The 17,901-nt window shown below is 40.5% G+C and overlaps 1 long non-coding RNA gene across 2 annotated transcripts in view; it reads left to right on the top strand.

Moving 5' to 3' along the window:
- Nucleotides 1-17,661, top strand: part of LOC141048264 (uncharacterized) — a 51,809-nt gene extending 34,148 nt beyond the window's left edge. Inside the window, exons 3-5 of one of the 2 annotated variants that reach the window (XR_012220015.1) lie at nucleotides 7,554-7,772; nucleotides 16,429-16,514; nucleotides 17,040-17,661. This is a non-coding gene — a long non-coding RNA (uncharacterized lncRNA). The remainder of the gene's footprint in view (nucleotides 1-7,553; nucleotides 7,773-16,428; nucleotides 16,515-17,039) is intronic. The other variant, XR_012220014.1, reaches the window with a different exon arrangement.
- The last annotated feature ends 240 nt before the right edge of the window (nucleotides 17,662-17,901 follow it).

Genomic DNA, 17,901 nt, shown 5'->3' with positions numbered 1-17,901 from the left:
GGAACCACACACAGAAATGGCAATGTCGGGTATAGGTACATTAGTAGAGGGAGGAAACACAAGGAGTTCAGTCTTTGACAGGTTCAGTTTCAGATATAGTGAGGACATGATGTTAGACACAGCGTTTAGACAATCGCCGGTGTTTTCTAGAAAGGCTTGCGTGATGTCAGGAGAAGAAGCGTATAATTGGGTGTCATCAGCATAGAGATGGTACTGGAAACCAAATCTACTGATTGTTTGACCAATAGGGGCAGTGTACAAGGAGAAGAGGAGGGGGCCTAGAACCGATCCTTGAGGAACCCCAACAGTAAGGGGAAGGTGAGAGGAGGAATCGGCAAAAGATACAGTAAAGAAGCGGTCAGAGAGATAGGAGGAGAACCAGGAAAGAACGGTGTCCTTGAGGCCAATGGAATGGAGCATAGTGAGGAGGAGTTGATGATCCACAGTGTCGAATGCTGCAGAGAGATCCAAGAGAACTAGCATGGAGTAATGACCATTTGATTTAGCTGTTAGTAGATCATTAGAGACTTTAGTGAGGGCAGTTTCAGTAGAGTGTAAAGAGCGGAAACCGGATTGGAGAGGGTCGAGAAGAGAGTTATCTAAGAGATAGCGGATAAGACGGGAGTGAACCAGGAGTTCCAGGAGTTTAGAGATGAAGGGAAGATTAGAGACAGGTCTATAGTTAGCGGCACAGTTTTGGTCGAGGGACGGTTTTTTAAGTAGTGGATGTATCATGGCATGCTTAAATGAGAAGGGAAAGATGCCAGAAGAGAGAAAGAGGTTAAATATTTTAGTTAGGTGAGGGGTGACAGCAGGGGAAAGGGACTGGAGGAGATGTGACGGAAATGGGTCACTGGTGCAAGTGGTTGGGTGAGAAGATGCAAGGAGCCTGCTTACTTCTTCTGTGACTGGTTCAAAATCAGAGAGTGAGCTAGATGCAGTGGGGGAGGGAGGACAGTGCATGGTATGAGGTGATTGGGAGATCATTTCCTGTCGAATCTGGTCAATTTTTTCTTTGAAGTAATTGGCCAGATCGTCAGCTCGGAGCTCCGTGGTGGGGGCCTGTACTCTTGGGTTGAGTAGAGAATGAAAAGTGTCAAAGAGACGTTTAGGGTTATTGGACAGTGAGGTGATGAGGGTGTTGAAATAGGTTTGTTTGGAGAGGTGAAGGGCAGTGTTGTATGTTCTAAGCATAAACTTATAATGGATGAAATCTTCATGTAGATTGGATTCTCTCCACAGACGTTCGGCGCACCTGGAGCACCGCTGCAGGAACCGTGTTTGCAGGGTGTGCCAGGGTTGCCGCCATCTGTGTTGTGGTGTTCTATTTATAGGGGGTGCAAATTCATCCAGGGCACTTTGAAGTGTTTCATTGTAATGAAATTACCATGTGATGACCCAAGGGTTTATGGGCTGTGAGATCAAGCAATAATCTGAGTCTCACAAGCACAATCAGTGAGTCACTGACAGTCTCATACACTGCTGTACATGAGTACAACAGTGTATGAGACAAGTGATCAACATAAAAATTATACATGTACCACAGTGGGACATAGTGAAAAAGTTAAAAAAAAGTAAAATAAAACATGTAAAAAAGTAAAAAAACTTACACAAAAGTGCACACAAATGACTAAAATCCATATCGCCACTTAAAACGCCACGTTTGTGATAAAACAAAAATAAACAAATACCATACACATGTGATAGCAGCAAAAGCTAAAAAAAGAAAATGATATAAACCTGGAATCACTGTAATCACAGTGACCAGAATATTAAATCCGCCTTATCACTAATACTGCACAGTGGACGGGGCAAAAAATAAAAACAAGAACTATTCTTTTACTGCTGTCTAGTTGTTCATTATACCTCCCAAAAGTCGAATTAAGAAAGGCTAACATTTTTCCTACACTCTTCGCCGAGCACTTATGTTGGGGTTTCCGTGTAAATTCTCCAAAACTGCAATTCAGACAAAACACAAGACAGAACCACTCACTTATGAATGAGGCAGATGGAGTCACTTTGGACTGGTCTGTGGTCCAGCAGAGTCCCATAATTTTCAGCGTCTTTTTTGCGCAAAAGTGTGGGCAACAACAGATCTGTTAACACCTAAAAAGATGGATACCATCAAAGCCAACGCCAATTGGAGTACAAAGTGTCTTCATCTGTCTCATGGTGGGTGGTTCCATTGGGGGTTTTGTTTGAATTGCATTTTTGTGGGATTTACATGGAAGTGCTCAGCGTAGAACACAAGAATGTGATCCAGCCTTATTCTGGAAGTGATCAAAAAATATAATGTACCCCAATATGTTATAAAAAACACTAATTTACTAAGGTCCATCATCTGTCACTGGAACTATAGAGGTTTCCCACGTTACTGGTAGAACAAAGACTCTGTGGCCTAACAGTAATTTCTGACAATATATGGAGCAGCACCACGTTCTGAAGCTATTGCACAATAAATTGTGGGGTCTAGTTTCACATATTAACCCATCTGTACCTGACAAATTTTCAGTAAATACAAAACTTACATACAAAAATTTCCCACACAGCAATGGCATAAAGTGAGACTAGGGACTTTTTTTTTTTTAAGTGGCGGAGGAATACAGTGCGGAAGGATACCTACCTTCCGTCATTGGATTCCTGCAGCCCGTAGAGAACGGCAGCATCATCTGATGCTGCAGTTCTCTACCCAAGATCGTCGTGGGACACACTCGTGGACTGCTTCGGATCGTGGGTGAGTATTTTTGTGGTTTGTTATGTTAATATTTATCCCGGAAAAGACAATGGCTTCGGGGAACAATGTGACAAGTATTGGTAAGTATGTTACTCTATGTTATATGTACTGTATGTCTATGTATGTATTGTATGAATGTATTGTATGTAGTATATATGTGGTATGTATGTAGCATGTAGTATGTATGTAGCATGCATGTAGTATGTATGTAGCATGCATGTAGTATATATGTAGTATGTATGTAGCATGTAGTATGTAGCATGCATGTAGTATATATGTAGTATGTATGTAGCATGTAGTATGTATGTAGCATGCATGTAGTATATATGTAGTATGTATGTAGCATGTAGTATGTATGTAGCATGCATGTAGTATGTATGTAGTATGCATGTAGCATGCAGTATGTATGTAGCATGCATGTAGTATATATGTAGTATGTAGTATGTATGTAGCATGCATGTAGTATATATGTGTTATGTATGTAGCATGTAGTATGTATGTAGTATATATGTGGTATGTATGTAGCATGCAGTATGTATGTAGCATGCATGTAGTATATATGTAGTATGTATGTTGCATGTAGTATTTATGTAGTATGAATGTAGCATGTATGTAGTATGTAGTATGAATGTAGCATGTATGTAGTATGCATGTTGTATGTATGTAGCATGTAATTTTTTTTTTTTTTTTTTACATTTAACACATTAGCCGGATGATGGGACTACTACTGTCCCATCATTGGCTAATGTGTCAATCACTGTCATGGTAGCAGGCATCGCCCGATGGGACTTGTAGTCCCATCGGACGATGCCTGCACAGACCCCCGGAGCCGGCACAGCCCCCCGGCAGGCCGGCACAGCCCCCCGGCAGGCCGGCACAGCCCCCCGGCAGGCCGGCACAGCCCCCCCGGCAGGCAGGCACAGCCCCCCCGGCAGGCAGGCACAGCCCCCCCGGCAGGCAGGCACAGCCCCCCCGGCAGGCCGGCAAAGCCCCCCGGAGCCTGCACAGACCACCGGCAGGCCGGCACAGACCACCGGAGCCTGCACAGACCCCCTGGCAGGCCGGCACAGCCCCCCGAAAGGCCCGTACAGACCCCAGAGAGGCTGTACAAGGGCAGGAAAGGGTTTTTCTTATTCCGATACCGGAAGTCCCATAGACTTGAATGGGACTTCCGGTATCGGAATCGGCGATACCGATACTTTTTTTTAAAGATCGGCCGATACCATCCGATACGATACTTTGAAGTATCGGACGGTATCGCTCAACTCTAGTTGTAACTTGTTTTTGAAAATTTTGTTGGAAAAATGAAAACCCTTTGAAATTCCTAATAAAAAATATCTTTAAAAAATGAAGCACATGTAAAATAGACATGTGTGAAATTTTATTTATTGACTATTTTGTGTGACATATTTTTCTGATTTAAGGGTAGAAAAATTTAAATTTTAAAAATTGCTACATTTTTGAAATTTTTTGCTAAATTTCCAATATTTTCACAAATAAATGCACGTCATATTGAACAAATGTTACAAGTACTATGAAGCACAATATGTATTGAGTAAACAATATCAGAATCAGCGTGATCCGATGAAGCATTCCTGAGTTGTTACCACATAAATTGACACTGGTCAGATTTCAAAAATGTGTCCTGGTCACATGAAGGTCAAAATTGGCTCGTCACTAAGGGGTTATATACCAGATATTCATTATTTTCCTTATGTGCTCTTAAGCATGTTTAATTACATAAATTTTTAAAATATATTACATAATTTTGGCAAACTATACATGCTTTTTCTTTCTCAATAGAAGTACCGTGATAAATTGACCAGATCCCATGCATCGGTATACTCTGCTCTTGTTTCCCAAATCTTGACATTTTTTCCATGTTTCTGTGTTTCCAGAATTTGTTACTTAATATTTCAGACATATTTTCTAAGAGACGCTAAGGCTGTGTTCACACTTAGCGCTTTTTTTGCGTTTTCGCGGCTTTTTTTACGCTCGGAATCGCGGCAAAAATGCAAAAAAAAGTATCCCATGCAATCCTATGGGATTCTGCAATGCTGTGCTAATGCTGTAGATTTTTCCACTGCGGAATTGCATAGCGGCAAAATTCCCAGCATGCTCATTCTTTTTGTAGAATCGCGAGGATTCCGCACCCATAGAATTGCATTGAAAAGCTATTTTTTTGCATGTGGCTATGCCCACCATGCATGAAGTGAGCGCTTCATGTGGGGATGGTACCCAGGGTCTGGAGGAGGGGAGACTCTCCTCCAGGCCCTGGGTACCATAATCCTGTAAAAAATAGAATAAAAATAAAAATTATTGTTATTCTCACCTTCCGACGGCCCCCGAACTCCTTCCCACCTCTCTCCACGCTCCCGGCATCTTCTGGTCCCAGTAATGCTTTGTGCGAATGACCGCGATGACATCCCGCTCTTGCGAGCATGACATTATCGCAGGTCCTTTGCGCAAAGCATTACTGGGACCGGAAGATGCCGGGAGCGCCGCAGAGCAGATGGGGGCTGTCAGAAGGTGAGAATAACACCTTGCATAGGCAGCATCAATAGTAAAAATTTGGTCACACTAGTCAAGCACTATGCTTGACAAGTGTGACCAACCTGTCAATCAGTTTTCCAAGAGATGCTACAGATCACTTGGAAAATGCTAGCATTCTGCAAGCTAATTCCGCCTGCAAAATGCTCGTTTTTTGTGGGAATTCTGCATGCGAATTTCCCGCGATTTTCCAGCGTCAGGGAGTTGCGGAATTGCTGCGGAAATTTCTGTGGCAATTCCGCACGTATGCACATAGCCTAAATCCAGCTCGTGCAAATAAGATCATAACTTTTTGGTATTGTAGTTATAGAACAATTTTATGTAATTGGCAATTGTATGAAGTGCACATATATCACATGTCAGAAAGGAGTTAGTGTGTGTATGTATGTATATATACGCACATATATTTTTAAACGTTTGGCTTTTAAATCACAGACACAAACAGATAAAATCGATAATAGGAGAGAAAAATAAAGGAAGAAAAAATGAACTTACTGAAACATAAATAGACCGCAAATTATGGCACAGTAGTTATATTATGGTGTATCTCTACTTAGATACCAGAGGAATAGCTTTTAAATAATTTATATTGGTAATGTTCTCTATTCGGTTGATTGAGTTTGGCTATTTGATATTTCATATAATTGTTAAATCTTTAAATCAACAGAAATGTATTAGAATAATAGCCTCTAAATAATACATGAATTTAAAATGGATGGATGAATATTAAACAGTGTAAAATGAGTTATTTTAGAAAATTCCATTTATCCTTGCCAGTGGTGAGTAATATTAACATATCCAAACTATAAATTTAACAGTTGCTTCTGCTGTTGTTAGTTTACTGCCTTCTTGAAAACTGTATAGAGGTAAAAATGTAAATAGTTTGAAAAGAACACACAATGTTAAAGTATATCTAAAGCCACAGTTTTTATTATTTATATAAAACTAGATGTGTGCCCAATGCTACCACATCGGGAGGGCAGTAACATCACGATGATGGCAGCTTTGTGGCGCTGGGGGTTGCGGCTCACCCACTTCCGTGCAGTCACAACTGGCGGAAAAGATGGTGTTTTCTGGCCTGTGCTGGAGATTGTGTGCGGCGCCACCAGAGGGTGGCCACACCCAATCTACAGCACAGGCCTCGAGCCGCTGTCTTTCCTGCCGGCTGTGACTAAATGGAGGTGGGTGGGCAGGCAGCGGTTGAATCCGGCGCGTGTAGTCAGGTGGTGGTTCCTGGCGGGGGTCCGGCGGCATCCCTCTCATTACTCTTCCCTCATTACACCCTCTCATTACACCCCCTCATTACACCCTCTTATTATACCCCCTTCATTACACCCCTTTCGTTATATCCCCTTGTTACATCCCTTTCACAGCCTTGTGATCACAGTGGTGGCCTGGATCCGAGCGGCAGCTGGGATCCGAGCGGCACCTGGAATCTGAGCGGCAGCTGGGATCCAAGTAGCGGCTGGGATCGCAGCAGCGTTCGGGATCGCAGCGGCGTCCTGGATCCGAGTGCCATGACTTGGGTGTTCCAAAATGGCAGTCGGCGTACTTCCGGTGCGGCGCAGTGGATTGTGGGATTCAGGGATATCAGACGGAAGTGGATGACAGACAATTTAAGGCAATTATATATATAGATTTTTATATGGTATATTGTATTCAAAGCTGTTATTTTTTAATTTTTTATTGTGACTTGAAAGTTTTGAGCCAATGATATTTATGCTCACAGAAATCCAATTGGAAACATCAAAAGTTGAGTAGAGATGAACAAATCAGTTTGAGGCAGTAGCGGAACTTGAAATTCGTGGGCCTCAATGCAAAATCCAGAAAAGAGGTCTCAAACTAGCCTATGTCTTTTGCAATATTGGCATTGATATTCTAATTTGAATCAAAAACTCATGTTATGGGTGAGATTGCAATCCCCGTATCTATTATAGTTGTGCCCCTGGTTTGAGGCAAATTGCATTCTCCTTTAATTCAGTGAAATTCCAGATGGCATTTTGTTGATTTGTAGTAGGAGAAAAAAATAATGCTCATCTCATCGCTCATATGTAAGGTCCAGTAGTGTAACTTGAAGCTTGTGAGCCATGGCGCAAAAGCTCCAACACTTTAAGTCTTTAATAGTAATGGTCTTCATATGGGTCAAATGGACTTACTGGGCCCCCTGTTCTCCCGGACCTGAATACGATTGCAACCTCAGCACCTATTATAGTTACTCCCTTGGTAATGCCACCACAGCCCCCAATATGATCCAAATTTTTCATTCTAGAAGTGATGACCTCTTGCAGCATCTTCATTCTGCACTGGGGCTGTGCAGAGACGCTAAATAGGCTTTGGGTGAGGTACGTAATGATGACGTCAAATGCATCATAACGTCAGAGAGGATCTTATGTGCCAAAGGAAAGAAGTGAAGTGGTCAGAGGGAGCTTTGTGGAGAATTGGATGGGTGGCTGTTGTGGCTGTTGTGGCAGGACAGGTGAGCAACAAGGTGAGTACTATTTTTTTATACTCTCTGTGCAATATACCCTTTGTTGCAAATCGAGTTTCCTGGCCAAATTCGAGTGAACTGCCGAATTCATATTTCTGTGTTATGTTAGTACCACACATTGACACTGAAGTACTTGGCTTAGAAACATTAAGAAATAATGTTTTGTGATGATACCTGTCAAAGTAGAACAAAATTAAATGCATTATTATTTATTACATAGTCAAAGCTTTTTCCCCCATCATTTAGGAATAATTAATATTCTATAAGAAAAACAAATATTTATTAAGAAAAGTGTCATCAATTTCATTCTACCTATTAGTTGCAAATCTATCATTTCCTAGTTTATTAATAGATTCATGCTGGAAAGATTTGCTATATTTAATTTGCTTTTGTCTCACATCGACTTTCATTTATGCCTTTTCTCTAGTCATAACTGCTTCATAATTGCATTTTGTGTGATGTTCATTAACCTCAATTATTTATTCATGTAAAAGGAGAGCAAAACTATGACTAAGACATTACACAATGATTTCAAATTATATCAATTAATTTTCATTAACTATGCTTTCATTTGCATTCCACTTCTATTAAAATTTTAATTTATATAATGAATGGAATAATAAGAGATACTATAATATTTCATAGGTTAACTGAAAACAATGTTGAATGTTTAGGCAGTTTCTGTGACTACAAAAAAACGTTAGTATTACTTACTTCTTATTAAAATATTTCTATCACACATTTATAGCAGAAAAAAAGAAAAGTCCGACACTCCATCCTATTGCTGTCAAATCCTTGCAGACTTATTGGAATGGAGCATGAAAAGGAAAACAACAACTTCATGCAATCCAGCATAGTTTGCTTCCCTGTTATATATTTTGATGTGTTTTAACCCCTTTCTGTCATGTGATGTACTATCCCCTCCATGTGCCCTGGGACTTAATTCCCAGGGACGGGATAGTATGTCACAGCGATCAGCGGCGTGCATGTGGTGAGCACCGCTGATCGCGGCCGGGTGTCAGCTGATTGTCACAGCTGACACCCGGCACAATGTGGCAGGTGCGGTCACGGACCGCCCCTGACACATTAACCCCTTGCACACCGCGATCAAACACGATCGCAGTGTACCGGGGTTAAAGGGAAGCATTGGCAGGGAGGGGGCTCCCTCCGTGCTTCCCTGAGCCCCCCACAGCAGTGCAATGTGCAGCGCTGCTGTGGGGGGCTCTTTCCCTGTGGGTCCCCGGATCCAAGATGGCGACAGGGACCTTCGGGGGCCTGCAGAGAGCTGGCTTCCTCAGTGCCTGCAAAGCGCAGGCAAGGAGAAAACCTGAAAACTGCCTGTGACAGATTGCTGATCTGTCACAGTGATCTGTTCTGTGACAGATCAGCGATCTGTCACAGGACAGTGATGTCCCACCTGGGACAATGTAATAAAGTTAAAAAAAAGTGTAAAAATAATTTTTAAAAAATCGCTAAATAAATTAAAAAATAAAAATATTCCCTAATAAATTCTTTTTTTGGAAATAAAAAAAAACAATAAAAGTACACATATTTGGTATCGCCGCGTCCGTAACGACCCGCGCTATAAAACTGTCCCATTAGTTAGCCCCTTTAGCGAACCCCTTAAAAAATAAAAATAAAAAACAAAGCAAAAAATAATGATTTATTATCATACCGCTGAACAAAAAGTGCAATAACACGCGTTCAAAAAGACGCCTATAAATATGCATGGTACCGCTGAAAACGTCATCTTGTCCCACAAAAAACGAGCCACCATACAGTGTCATCAGTGAAAAAATAAAAAAGTTATAGCTCGCAGAATAAAGCGATGGAAAAATAATTATTTTTTATATAAAATTGTTTTCATTGCATAAAAGCGCCAAAACATAAAAAAAACCTAAATGAGGTATCACTGTAACTGTACTGACCTGAAGAATAAAAGGGCTTTATCAATTTTACCGCACGCAGAACGGTGTAAACGCACCCCCCAAATGAAATTCATAAAACGCTGGTTTTTGTTCATTCTGTGTTCCAAAAATCGGAATAAAAAGCGATCAAAAGATGTCACGTGCCCCAACATGATACCAGTAAAAGCGTCAACTCATCCCACAAAAAATAAGATCTCACATGACTCAGTGGGTCAAAATATGGAAAAATTATAGCTCTCAATCTGTGGTGATGCAAAAACTATTTTTACAATAAAAAGCGTCTTTTAGCGTGTGACAGCTGCCAAACATAAAACCACCATAAATAGTAAATCAAACCCCCGTTATCACCCCCTTAGTTAGGGAAAAATAATAAAATAAAAATAATGTATTTATTTCCATTTTCCCGTTAGGGCTAGGGTTAGCGCTAGCGTTAGGGCTAGCGTTAGGGCTAGGGTTAGGGCTAGGGCTGAGATTAGGGTTAGGGGTGTGTTGAAGTTAGAGTTGGAGATAGAATTGGGGGGTTTCCACTGTTTGGTCACATCAGGTGCTCTCTAAATGCAACATGGCGTCTGATCTCAATTCCAGCCAATTCTGCGTTGAAAAAGTCAAATGGTGCTCCTTCCCTTCCAAGCTCTGCCATGCGCCAAAACAGTGTTTTACCTCACATATAGGGTATCAGCGTACTCAGGCCAAATTGCAAAACAACTTTTGGGGTCCAATTTCTCCTGTTACCCTAAGGAAAATAAAAAATTGGGGGCAAAAATATCATTTTTGTAGAAAAAAAAGTTTTTTTTATTTTCACGCCCGAGCGTTATAAACTTCTGTGAAGCACTTGGGGGTTCAAAGTGCTCACCACACATCTAGATAAGTTCCGTGGGGGGGTCTAGTTTCCAAAATGGGGTCACTTGTGGGGAGTTTCAATAGTTTAAGTACATCAGTGGCTCTCCAAACACACATGATACCCGCAGACCATTCCATAAAAGTCTGTATGCCAAAACGTCACTACTTCCCTTCCGAGCCCCGACGTGTGCCTATACAGTAGTTTTCTCCCACATTTGGGGAATCAGCGTACTCAGGACAAATTGGACAACAACTTTTGGGGTCCAGTTTCTCCTGGTACCCTTGGGAAAATAAAAAAAATGGGGACTAAAAGATCATGTTTGTTGAAAAAATATGATTTTTTTTTATTTTCACGCCCGGTTGTTATAAACTTCTGTGAAGCACTGGGGGGTTCAAAGTGCTCACCACACATCTAAATAAGTTCCGTAGGGGGTCTAGTTTCCAAAATGGGGCCACTTGTGGGGGGTTTCCACTGTTTAGGTATATCAGGGGCTCTCCAAAAGCAACATGACACCCGCAGACCATTCCATCAAAGTCTGCATTCCAAAACATCACTACTTCCCTTCCGAGCCCCGACGTGTGCCCATACAGTAGTTTTCTCCCACATATGGTGTATAAGCGTACTCAGGACAAATTGGACAACAACTTTTGGGGTCCAATTTCTCCTGGTACCCTTGGGGAAAATAAAAAATTGGTGACTAAAAGATCATGTTTGTGGAAAAAATACGATTTTTTTATTGTCACGCCCGGGCGTTATAAACTTCTGTGAAGCACTGGGGGGTTTAAAGTGTTCACCACACATCTAGATAAGTTCCTTGGGGGGTCTAGTTTCCAAAATGGTGTCATTTGTGGGGGATTTTCACTGTTTTGGTACATCAGGGGCTTTCCAAACGCGACATGGTGTCCGATCTCAATTCCAGCCAAAAACGTCAAATGGTGCTGCTTCCATTCCGAGCTCTGCCATGCGCCCAAATAGTGGTTTACCCCCACATGTGGGGTATGAGCGCACTCAGGACAAATTGCACAATAACTTTTAGGGTACTGTTACCCTTGACAAAATAAGAATTGAGGGTGAAAAGATTATTTTTGTGGAAAAAATGTTTTTTTATTTGTACTGCTGTACGTTATAAACTTCTGTGAAGCCCTTGGGGGTTCAAAGTTCTCATCACACATCTAGATAAGTTCCTTGGGGGGTCTAGTTTCCAAAATGGTGTCATTTGTGGGGGGTTTCCACTGTTTTGGTACATCAGGGGTTTTCCAATCGTGACATGGCGTCCGATCTCAATTCCAGCCAAAAAAGTCAAATGGCGCTGCTTCCCTTCTGAGCTCTGCCATGTGCCCAAATAGTAGTTTACACCCACATATCGGGTATGAGCGTACTCAGGACAAATTGCACAATAACTTTTAGGGTCCTGTTACCCTTGGGAAAATAAAAATTGGGGTGAAAAGATCATTTTTGTGGAAAAAATATGATTTTTTAATTGTACCGCTGTACGTTATAAACTTCTGTGAAGCCCTTGTTGGTTCAAAGTTCTCACCACATATCTAGATAAGTTCCTTGGGGGGTCTAGTTTCCAAAATGGGGTCACTTGTGGGGGGTTTCCACTGTTTAGGTACATCAGGGGCTCTCCAAACGTGACATGGCGTCCGGAAATGTTACTTATTAAGCTTTTTGTGTGCCGTATCTCTGTGATTTAAGGGCATAAAAATTCAAAGTTGGAAAATTGCAAAATTTTCAAAATTTTCACCAAATTTCCATTTTTTCACAAATAAATGCAAGTTATATGAATGAAATTTTACCACTAGCATGAAGTACAATATGTCACGAGAAAACAGTGTCAGAATCACCAGGATCCATGGAAGCATTCCAGAGTTATTACCTCATAAAGGGACAGTGGTCAGAATTGTAAAAATTGGCCCGGTCATGAACGTGCAAACCACCCTTGGGGGGTTAAGGGGTTAAATACTTTTTTCCAACAAGGAGTCGAGAGTTGTCTGAAATTGGGCATTTACTGTCATAAAACACAGTGCTTCAAAAATGCTTTTTTGCGTTGTTGCAGATTTTCAGAACAATCTGTGCATGAGCTGACCCCGTCATGTGATCGTGGGTCACCGATGGGTTGGCAGACTTCTATGGTTGTCATTGGTCGGCGCTCACAGCAAGTGAGCATTTCAGCTACATACAGGCGATCTGATCATGTATGTAGAATGCCGATCAGGTTATGGCAGCAACTAGTCTGCTATGGAGACTATTGAAGAATGCAAAAAGTAAAAAAAAGTTTTTAACCCCTTTACCCCCCAAGGGTGGTTTGCATGTTAATGACCAGGCCAATTTTTACAATTCTGTCCACTGTCCATTTATGAGGTAATAACTCTGGAACACTTCCATGGATCCCAGTGAGTCTGAAAATGTTTTCTCTTGACATATTGTACTTCATGTTAGTGGTAAAATTTCTTTGATGTGACTTGCATTTATTTGTGAAAAAAAGGAAATTTGGCGAAAATTTAGCTATTTTCCAAATTTGAATTTTTAGGCCCTTAAATCACAGTGATATGTCACACAAATACTAAATAATTAACATTTTCCGCATGTTTACTTTACGTCAGCATAATTTTGGAACCAAATTTTTTTTGTTAGGAAGTTTTAAGGGTTAAAAGTTAACCAGCAATTTCTCATTTTTACCACACCATTTTTTGGGGGTACCACATCACATTTGAAGTCACTTTGAGGGGTGTATATGATAGAAAATACCCAAAAGTGACCCCATTCTAAAAACTGCACCCCTGAAGGTACTCAAAACCTCATTCAAGAAGTTTATTAACACTTCAGGTGCTTCACAGGAATTTTTGGAATGTTTAAAAAAATTAACATTTAACTTTTTTTCACAAAAAATTTAATTCAGATCCAATTTTTTTTTATTTTACCAAGGGTAACAGGAGAAATTGGACCACAAAAGTGGTGGACAATTTGTCCTGAGTACGCTGATACCCCATATGTAGGGGGGAACTAATGTTTGGGCAGACGGCAGAGCTTGGAAGGGAAGTAGCGCAATTTGTCTTTTTCAAACTAAAACAGGCTGGAATTCAGATTGGATGCCATGTCACGTTTGGAGAGCCCCTGGTGTGCCAAAACAATGGAAATCCCCCACAGTTGACACCATTTTGGAAATTAGACCCCCATAAGGAGTTTATCTAGATGTGTTATGAGCACTTTGAACCTCCAAGTGCTTCACAGAAGTTTATAACATAGAGCCATAAAAATAAAAAATCATATTTTTTAGCAAAAATGATATTTTTTCCCCCAATTTTTTATTTTTACAAGGGTAACAGGAGAAATTAGACCTCAAAAGTTGTTGTTCAATTTGTCCTGAGTACGCCGATACCATATACGTGGGGGTAAATCACTGCTTGTGTGCACAGCAGAGCTCAGAAAGGAAGGATTACAGTTTGATTTTTTCAACGCAGAATTGGCTGGAATTGAGGTCGGACATCATGTCGCGTTTGGAGAGCCACTGATGTGCCTAAACAGTGGAAACTCCCCAATTTTAACTCCAACCCTAACCCCAACACACCCCTAACCCTAATCCCAGCCCTAACCATAACCCTAACCACAAATCTAACCCTAACACACCAACTCTAACTCTAATGGGAAAATGGAAATAAATACTTTTTTTTATTTTATTTTTCTCTAATTAAGGGGGTGATAAGGGGGGTTTGATTTACTATTTTTTTTATTTTGATCACTGAGATAGGGTCTATCTCAGGGTCTATCTCAGTGATCAAAATGAACAAAAAGAAAAAAATCTCCTATTGTTGCCGTGTGATGGTTGGCAGATCTCGGTGACGCATTGCGCATGTGCCCGCCATTTTCTCCTGGAAGAAGAAGCCAGTGACCCAGGCGACTTCAGGGGGCCTGCAGTGACAACAGAGGTAATGGGGGTGATCGGGGAACCGGGGTCCCTATTTCTCTCTCCTCTGATGAGCGATCACATCAGAGGAGTGAGAAACTAAATGGAAACTTGGCCTTTTTTTGTGGTTGCCGTTATACCGTTAATAACGGCGATTGCAACACTGGGGATGTTAAAAACCAAACGGAATCATGTTCTCTAGGGTATCGGCCACCCCCGGCAACCGAGACCCCAGAGAAATCCCGACGCTGGGGGATGCTATAACCTTAAACCTCAGCGCCGTTAAAAAGCAGTGCTGTGGTATAAGTACCCTAAACTGCCGCTGTTAAAAGGCGAATCGGCGGTTGTTAAGGGGTTAATTGTAACTCTCATCATTCTCCTCTGCTCGCGCCAATCGCCGGCAGAGCAGGGGAGAATGAGGAGAGCCGTGTTCAGCACCTGGCACCGGGGAACAGTGCTTACTGCAATGCTTCACCCCTGGCGCCCGTCCGTGTGGTACTGATGTGGCACGCACATGCCACATGTGTGCTGCAAATATTACACACACGGACACTGACATCTCCGATACCAGAAATATCAGGACGTGTGAAAAAGGTGTTATAGCTTTCTATGTTTGGCAGCTGTCACACGCTAAAAGATGCTTTTTATTGCAAAAAATAGTTTTTGCATCACATTTTGAGAGCTATAATTTTTCCATATTTTGGCCCACAGAGTCATGTGAGGTCTTGTTTTTTACAGGACGAGCTGTTGTTTTTATTGGTACCATTTTTGGACACATGACATTTTTTGATCGCTTTTTATTACGATTTATGGGAGGCAGAATGAACAAAAACCAGCAATTCATGAATTTTTTTTTTTTGGGGGGGGCATTTTTACTGTTCAGCGTGTGGTAAAATTGATATTCTTTGGGTTAGTACAATTACAGTGATACCTCATTTATATTTTTTTATTTGACGCTTTTACACAATGAAAACAATTTTATATAAAAAAAATAATTATTTTTTGCATCGCTTTATTTTTCCGGTGATGGAGCTGTATGGCAGCTCATTTTTTGCGGAACAATATGACGTTCCATGTTTATTTTTATCTGTCTTTTTGATCACATGTTGTTCCACTTTTTGCTCGGTGGTATGATGATAAAGCAGCGGTAGTTTTATACGTCAGGTCATTACGGATGCGGCGATACCAAATACTGTATGTGTACTTTTATTATTTAGATTTTTCTTTTTCATTCAAATATTCATTTATTGATATATTAAATACTGATTTTTATTATTATTATTATTATTATTATTATTATATATTTTTACAATTACTTAATTTTTTTTTCTTGCTTTATTCTTACTTTTACACTTAGTCCCACTATGGGATCATCATTTTGTGCAGGCTAATTGCTTATATAACATGCAGATGAAGCAGCATCTGCATGCCACATAAGCTGTCAACGCTCCACTTTCTGCACACTGACCTGAGAGACTTCCTGATCATGTACTGTGCATGACAGGAAGTTTTTCAGCTCTGGAGACCCGGATGTCGTCATGATGAAATTGGGTCTCCATGGCAGCGATCGGGATCCCACGTCACACTGCAGGTTCTCTGATCCAAAGACAGAGGGGCTGTTAGCAGATTCAAAACGATTGCCTGGCTACGTTCCATACGCATGTACAGTTCTCACCTGGCCATCTCTGATTTGACTCTTTTTTTTTCTCTGGCGACCTCAAAAGAGGCACGCGCACTTCATCCTATGGTGGCTGCCAATACCCCGGAAGTATTCTTCTCTGCACAGGTCACTTTACCTTTACAAAGACACACTCGCACTGGTTGCAGCACACGTGGATTTCATACTCTGACACCCGCTGACCCACACTTGCTCAGGTACATGTACTTTTTCTATGCTCTTCCGGCACTAACGTATCTATGTACGCCGCTTTAACTTTGTGACACATATATTTAATTCTGGAAGTATTCTTCCTTGTATAGGTCAATTTACATTTAAGAAGCATACAAACACTGGTTGCGGCACACGTGGATTTCATAATGTCACCTGGAGACCCTCATTTGCCCAGGTACATGAACGTTCGCTATGCTCCATTCCGACATTAATGTATCTACAGTATGTACGCTGCTTCAACTTTTTGGCACATATCTTTAATCCTTGGCACCTAATATATTCAATCTTAATTTCTGGATGTTATTTAGAGACATTTTTAAACCTTGATCAGCATATGGGGTTCTATATAAAAGAATTATGTGATCTGTGGGTATTTTCTTGGAAAATCCATTAATATATATTTTTCTTTTCTCTTGCTATCTTGACACTACATTTTATTAAATAGTTCAGTGTTCTAAAGAGTAATATGGATACAGCCTCCATATCCTAGCAAGGGTTAATACCCTCTTATGGCCCTCTTTTTTTCAATTTTTTTCTTTTTTTCCATCTTTTATCTGTTTTGTTTATAGTTTTGTCTATATAAAAATAGACTTGCTCTATGACATACATAAGTTTAGCTCTAATTTTTTAGACCCTGTTTATCTTTCCATTTGAATTGGTTTTGCTTGTGTGTTATATTAATTTTGTCCTGTCTTTACAGAAACAGAACAGAAACAGTCATCTCTTGAAAAAGGCAACATTACGCCGAAACGTTGATTTACACGTGTCTGTATTGCTTTTTGGGTGAATAGTACTATCTATAACATTTTTTTTATTTTTTTTTTCGCACCAATAAGCTGAGAGATCATATGAGTGCCGGAGTTTATCAAATTTAAGAAAAAATTTCAAAACGTCTTTGGTTACTACTACATTACAATAAAACAAAATTATGGGCGATCAAAAGATCGTATATAGACTACAGTGATGTGATTTAAAAATGTCAGCTCGATGCTAAAAAAAACAGCCCTCATCCAGGCCCAGATCGAAGAGGAGATGCTACGGGTCTCAGAAAATGGCGCCATTTTTTGTAAACCAAAGTTTGGATTTTTTTTGTCACCACTTACTGTAAATAAAAAAGAACCTAGACATGTTTGGTGTTTATGAACTCATAATGACATGGAGAATCATAATGGCAGGTCAGTTTTAGCATTTAATAAACGTGGTAAAAAAACAATTGCAGAATTGCACTTTTTTTTTCAAATTCACCGCATTTGGATTTTTTTCCGCGTACAAAAACAAGCCCTCACATGGCCATATTGACCAAAAAAATATAAAAGCTATGGCTCTGGGGAAAAAGGGGAGCAAAAAATGAAAAAAAACTCAAAAGCGGAAAACGGCACGGGGGTTAAGGGGTTAATTCATTATTAGAGCACTTATATGGCACTGTCTAGTTTATGTAGCAATAAATTCTATGCTATGCTAATAGACTCATAGATTTTGCTGCAGATATTTTCAGATTCCTTCTTCAACATTGCCAATGTGCAGCATCTTCTTAAATCTGTAGGTTATTTTTTCCAAATATG

This window comes from Dendrobates tinctorius, unplaced genomic scaffold (genome assembly GCF_039654945.1).
Source record: "Dendrobates tinctorius isolate UK_male_01 unplaced genomic scaffold, ASM3965494v1 ptg000134l, whole genome shotgun sequence".
NCBI lineage: Eukaryota > Metazoa > Chordata > Amphibia > Anura > Dendrobatidae > Dendrobates > Dendrobates tinctorius.
This window is presented reverse-complemented; position numbering and strand designations above follow the sequence as displayed.